The 7,070-nt window shown below is 39.9% G+C and overlaps 1 long non-coding RNA gene across 1 annotated transcript; it reads left to right on the forward strand.

Annotated features, from left to right (window-relative positions):
* Positions 1-962: 962 nt before the first annotated feature.
* On the forward strand, positions 963-6,518 carry LOC139085010 (uncharacterized). Its single transcript, XR_011542962.1, has 2 exons — positions 963-1,133; positions 6,421-6,518. It is a non-coding gene; the product is annotated as an uncharacterized lncRNA (long non-coding RNA).
* The last annotated feature ends 552 nt before the right edge of the window (positions 6,519-7,070 follow it).

Genomic DNA, 7,070 nt, shown 5'->3' on the forward strand with positions numbered 1-7,070 from the left:
CATAGTGCCTTACGCTGGTAACCTTTCTAGGGATGTTGACTGAAAAAATGACAGTGTGTGTCATTATTAGTGCATGTAATAGAACACAATTAGAAGAAATAAAATTATCAACTTGAACTTGCAATAGATTATTCTGAAATGAATAATATAAAATAGAGTGACTAAGCAAGGACAATAACTCTCATTGGTACTTTTACGTCCCCTAGAAATCACTGAACCCTGTAATTCAAATGAATATAGCAAACATGAGTAAGTATAATTATTTATCTTTAGTGCCAGACTCCTGGAAATGACTAAGTAATGTAGTCACGTGCACATAACGATGTTTCAGTCAACGACAGACCACATACACAATGGTGGTCCCATTAGATTAGTACCATAGAGCCTAGGTGTGTAGTAGGCTGTACCGTCTAGGTTTGTGTAAGTGCACTGTATGATGTTCACACTATGATGAAGGCGTCTAATGTCATGTTTGTCAGAACGCATCCCCATCGGTAAGCAACGATGACTCTATTTAAAGATTGCTAAGCAAATCAGGAGTGTTAAGTAAATTAGCTCCTAGGCCTCCCCTCCCCCCAAAAAAGTTGATAACCAAGATTCGAGTAAAATAAACAGGATGACAATTCCTCGTTTGTGGGTCTCAGAATCTAGGGCTGCCTTTGCTAGTATCTTTCCCTGTTTATCCCCCAGGTTTATTACTGGTTTTCCCTGCTAACGTGTTTTATGGTTGTGTTTGTTTGTTAAATTGTCTACAAATGTACTTGTGCAAGGATATTATTGAAAAACCTTAAATATTACAAGACAACTACAGTTTTAATCATCAGGTTTGAAACTTTCATTGATATTTTTGTTTTTAAAAAGGAAATCATGGAACTACTTCTTTGCTTATTTAGGAGTACCCGATGAATTTTAACAATTTATTCTTTGAATATTTTGCTTATTGTGCATTCTATTTTTACTAGAAAGCAGGTTCTTCATATTTTGCTCCCTGGAAATTATGCGAGCATGTGACCGTGACTGAAGTGCCTATCTGTGCAGCCTGCAGTCGAGTAGCAGGGATGTTGGGTCAATGTTAGTCCCTGCAGAGGTTTCAGCGGAGGATGCTAAAAAGGCGGAGGGACCACAGTTACTTGGTTAGAGCTCTTTATTGTCCCATTTAAGTTTTACCATAGGTAAATTTAAAATCAAATAGTTTAATGTGAAATAGACTTTTCATAGCTAAGGGACAATCTGAGTAAAAGGTGCCTGTTTCTTGAACTCACATGAAACGAAAAGATGCTCTTTGTCTTCTGAAATACGTACAATTATGCCTTCTGTGTTACTTTCTAAAAAAAATCCCTGTTTTTAACACTTATTCTCTTTCAGTTTGATAAAGCCAAAAATCTTTAGAGATTCAACAATTTCACATAGGTTTATGCTTCTTTTAACAAATTTGTATAGTCAGAATAATAGTTCCATAAATACTGTATGTTCTTGATGGATATGTATTGAATGAATAAACGAAGCAACCAATTGATGACGTAAGAAGGATGATGTGTTTTAAAGTTTTCTGTGTAATATTTTCAATATGTTATGGTGGACATCTTCTGGGACTGCCCCCTCCCTTGATTCCTAACAGAGCTGCCAAGTTTCCACGTGACACTGCTGGTCGCCGTGGTGAGAACTTGAAATGAGCTGAGCCAATGAATCCCAGACTTTCTGAACTTTTGATCTAGAAAATAAGCCTTCTAATGATTGAGATCATAAAGTGTAAACTCTGGATGGTGTTAGTATAGCCGTTGGAAGTGTAGGCTGTGAGTTTGAAAAGGATTCCACTGGCCAGAGATGGGACAATTTGAACATCAATAAAAATAATAAACGCAATGGATTTAAACAATCAAATATGTTAGAATTTATGAGTTCATAATGACACTAAAAGTATTAATTGGTTACTTTTGCTAGGGAACCAACTCTTTATTTTGAACACTAGTTGATAAAGGAAAAGAATCAAGGACTTATCTTGCCTTCCTTCATTTACTGAGCATTCTGGTAACTAAACAGTTAACTGAAGAAAAGTTTTCTCTGTAGAAGTATTCCAGCTCATAAACAAAGAAGGAATGATGGAATAGATTACACTCGTTTGCAAACCCGTAATGGACTAGGCAATACAATATGCACTAGCCGCTCATGGTTATTGAGTACTTGAAACGTGGCTGGTCCAAACTGAGATGTGTTATTAGCAGTGGTGTGCTGGTAAATGTTTAATAAGTGGCTCTCAGAGCCCTGCTTTGTGGTATTTGCCGAGGTGTAAATACTACCACCGTAGCCAATTTCGAGCTACTAATAGGATGTCATGAATGTAGAGCTGGCGTGAGATACAATTGCTCTCGTGAGCCAGTGTGAGCCAGCTCCAGCACCCGCTAGCTGCGAGGGAAAAAAATACACAGGAATTTAAAGATTTGATATGAAAATCAGAGTATAAAATATCTCATTAGTCATTTTTAATCAATGTTGAAATGATAATATTTTGAATATATTGAGTTAAATATATTATTAAAATTAATTTCACTTTTAAAAAACTAGGGGTACTAGAACATTTAAAATTACAAACGTGGCTCATGTTGTATTTCTCTTGGGCGGTCATGCTCTAAACAGTGACCATCATTAACTGCCTTCAAAGCAGGTGGATAGACAAGGAGATATTATGTGACTCCTGAGGAAAATATATAATACAGCTGTGATGCAGTCTTTTCAAAGAACGAAACCTGTACAAGATCAATCCTCTAGGATAAATTACAGGTTAACGGGGAATACGGGAGACAGAGTAATAGGTTAAACGACCCCACAGGTCTACAGTCAGCAAAATCCAGGATGTGGGATATGCCACAGGACCCAGTTTCTTCAACAAATGCATTGCAAGGGAGGAAAAAGAGAAATGGAGGGAGAAGCCAGACAGCAAAAGAGGCTTAAGAAACTACCAACCATTTATCATTTGTGGGCCTTGTTTGGATCTTCATTCAAATAGACATAATGTATGAAGGAGGCCCCTTTATGAAATTTCTGAGACAACTGGAAATTTGAACACTGACTGGATATTTGATGATACGAAAGGATCATTGGTAATAGTTGAGGTGCGATAGTGGCATTTTTCTTATGTTTTTTAAAATCCGTATTTTTTAGAGATAAATACTGAAACATTTACAGATAAAATATATGACATCTGGGATTTTCTTCAAAATAATATGGGAAAAGATAAGTGAGTAGGGCTATATATGAAAGAAGATTAGTTATGATTATTGTTGAAGCTTATTGAGGGTAATATGTCTACTTTTGTATATGTTTAAAATTTACCATAATAAAGTTTTTAGGAATCTGTAAACTGGCTAGGAATAAATGTATTTTCCTCTGTTGTATATAGTTGGGCATTAGATTTCCTAGATACAAGAAAGTATTTGAGTGCTTAGAAGTATAAGAATCCTTTCTCATTTACAAGGGGTATAATAGGTATTGTGTACTATTCCGCTGTATTTTTATTTATTTATTTATTTATTTATTTTTGAGGAAGATTAGCCCTGAGCTAACATCTGCCACAAATCCTCCTATTTTTGCTGAGGAAGAGCTAACACCCGTGCCCATCTTCCTCTACTTTATATGTGGGGCGCCTGCCACAGCATGGCTTGACAAGTGGTGTATGGGTCTGCACCCAGCTTCCCAACCGGCGAACCCCGGGCCACTGAAGTGGAACATGAGAACTTAACTGCTGCGCCACTGGGCCGGCCCCTGTATTTTTTTTTTTAGAACAATAATATTGTTCTTGGAGACTGTCACCAAAAGTTATTTCTGAATTCTCATTGTACTTTACCTCTCTGTGTCTTATGCCACCTATCCACTTCTACTTCAAATATAACTAATTAGGTCTTATCTATCCTATTAAAGTGTAGGCTCCTAAAAAAGAAAAAGAGACTTAAGAGGGGCTGGCCTGGTGGTACAGTGGTTAAGTTTGCGTGCTCCGCTTTGGTGGCCCAGGCTTCTCCAGTTTGGATCCCAGGTGCGGACCTACACACCACTTATATATAACAACTATGTGCTAGGAGGCTTTGGGGAAAAGAAGAAAAAGAAAAAGAAGATTGGCAACAGATGTTAGCTCAGCTGCCAATCTTTGAAAAACAGAAAGTTATCTTTTAGAAATATGCACTGAAATATTTATGGATGAGATGAAATTATATATGGGATTTGCCTCAAAATAATCGGGTGCTGATGGGAAGGAGCTGGTGGGGGTATAGATGAAATCAGAGTGAATGTAAGTTGATGGTTGGCACAGCTAGATGATTGGTTCATGCAAGGGGTTACTTGTACTCATCTCTCTGTTTCTGTGTATCTTTAAAATATTCCATCGTTGGGGCCGGCCCAGTTGCACAGCGGTTAAGTTCGGACGTTCCACTTCAACGGCCCGGGGTTCGCTGGTTCAGATCCCAGGTGCAGACACGGCACCGCTTGTCAAGCCATGCCGTGGCAGGCATCCCACATATAAAGTAGAGGAAGATGGGCACGGGTGTTAGCTCAGGGCCAGTCTTCCTCAGCAAAAAGAGGAGGATTGGCAGCTGATGTTAGCTCAGGGCTAATCTTCCTCAAAAAAAAAAAAGAATAAAATAAAATAATTAAAAAAAAAAAGTTAGAGATCACTGTTCTCAGCCAGTGAGATTCAACCCTTCCTTTGTGACAACCATCTGATGCAGCCCAGGCCAGCCTCATTCTCCCAACTGCTTAGGTCTTCAAATGGAGTTTATGATATTCACTCCCCACACTCTTCTCATTCCAGCTGGGGTCCCAATCCTGTTAATTAACACCACCTTCGTACTTTGGAAGCATGGCCAGTCAGTCCAGAAATCTTCCTGTCCCTCACACCCTAATGCAGTCGATCACAAATCCTGTCTGTTCCACTTCCTAAACATGTGTTGAATCCACGCAGTTCTCTCTCTCCAATGCGCTGTCATGAAGTCTCACCCGCACCATTGTAACGACGCCTCCTAAATACAGGTCTGGTCTTGTCCTTCTGGGTTAAACCCTTCGGTGTCTCTTCATTGCTCTTTAGTCCCTGTATGATCTCCCTCATCCCTGCTGCCCACTCCCTTCACCATGCTCCACCCAGAGTGGTTGCCTTACAGCGTCTCAAATACCATGCTGCCTTCTGCCTTGGGACCTTTGGATGCAATGCTCACTCTGCCTTGAATGCCTATACCTACTGCCTTGCCTGACAAACTCCTATTTACTTCTCAAGTTCCAACTGAAGTGTCAGTGCCTAAGGACCCTCCAGGGACCTTAGCTCAGGTCCGCAACTCTCGAAGTAGCCTGTGCTTTTCTTTCAAAGCCTGTATATATGTTAATATATACCTGCCCCCCTAGCTTGTAAGGTCCCTGAGCGCAGGAAATATCCCCACTGCCAAGCACAGCGTCTGCCCCAAGTACTGATGAATATCTGCTGCATTGATGAATGGACAAATGTCTTTAACGGTGGTTAATCCCTCACTCTGCGCATTTCTCTAAATGACCACTTCAGGTATAAATTTTCCTATCTGTTCTTATGTGTTTATTCATTTATTCTACAAATAATTGTTCTAGGCGCCACTGTCTTTCCACTGATTTGTAGTTCTTGTTGATGTTTTGAAGGATATCATTTGTAATCAAACAACTTGTAAGGTTTAAGGCATCTCCCTGGACAAACGACACACTTGAGTTCTAGTCACTGCACTACCACTGACTAATTGGGGGGATTTGAGGCAAGTTAATTAATTATGTCTATCTTCGAGGGTTACGATGAGGTGTAAGTAGTAGAAGGTCAATAAAACGGTGCCATTCATAGCACTTACTTGCAGCTCCTCAGCGGTCAAAGACTGAGGGCCTGGTCCTTGCTCCCTCGGGGGGTAATTCTGAACCCCTTGTCCCTAAACACTAATCGGAAAGGTCTCTGAGCTGAAATTCAAAGAGATCTCTCCAATTTTAATCCCTTATTAACTAATGAGTAATTAAGTTTTCTTTTCGGTAAGTAAAAATTGGATCTGAGTTCTGTAATTTAGACTGTTATCAGTGTGCTTAACAAAGGAGAAAATTACGATTTTCCACGGATCTTATCCCCTCCCTCCCACAACAATCGAATAGATCAGCATAGCGGCAGGATACGGAGTTTATTATGGAGTCAGGGAGCCCATCCGTTAAGCTGTTATACTAATGTGTGCGTGGGGCAACGATGGCCTCTTGGCGAGAGAAGTAGAGGGACAGGAGAAGAGGACGGACGTCCCAAAGGGAGGCTTTTTCTGCCCATCAAGTGAAAGTATCCACCGTCTGCCTGTCATTTTGTTCTAATTCTCCATAGAGCACCTGCCATTACCTGCTATTTTTCATATTTATTTACTTCTTTGCATATTGACTTTCTCTCTCCTCTAGAATGTAAGCGCCAGAAGATAAGGAACCTTGTCTGTCCTGTTTCCCATGATACACCTAGCGCCCGGAAGAACGCATGGAATAAAGCAACACTCAGTATAGTTTGTGGGATGAATAAATTGTTACCGGAAACGAGAAGCAGCCAGATAGGTCAAAATAATTTCAAGATTGAAAGCTTGACCAAGATAATCAGGTACCTCCGATAAGGAGAAATATTCTTACAGAGGGAGTAGGGAGGGTTTTGTTTTATTTTGTTTGTTTTCTTGTAGGAGGAATGTGAGTCATAACAGTTTTAGATATATTGAATTGAAATGACAGTAAATGCCTAAAGGGGAAAATTTCTGATGGATGGCTGTTGATACTCTAGGATGCCTTTTGAAATTGAGATTTAAACAAAACAAAACCAAAAAACCCACTTTAACTCCAGGCCCTGTCCTAGGCCCCAAGGACACAGGGATGCGCAAGTGTCTGCCCTTTGGGGGCCCGTAATTAACCGGAGGACACAGACAGCTAATTAGGGTACGAAGTCAAAGTTAGAGTAATAATGGTACGAAGTCAAAGTTAGGGTAATAGAATGGTGAACACGTTGTATTGGAGCGCAGAGGAGGGAATAAATAATTCTGCTGAAGTTATGGAAGTCTAGGATGTCTTCG

The sequence above is a fragment of the Equus przewalskii genome, chromosome 8 (genome assembly GCF_037783145.1).
Source record: "Equus przewalskii isolate Varuska chromosome 8, EquPr2, whole genome shotgun sequence".
Taxonomy (NCBI): domain Eukaryota; kingdom Metazoa; phylum Chordata; class Mammalia; order Perissodactyla; family Equidae; genus Equus; species Equus przewalskii.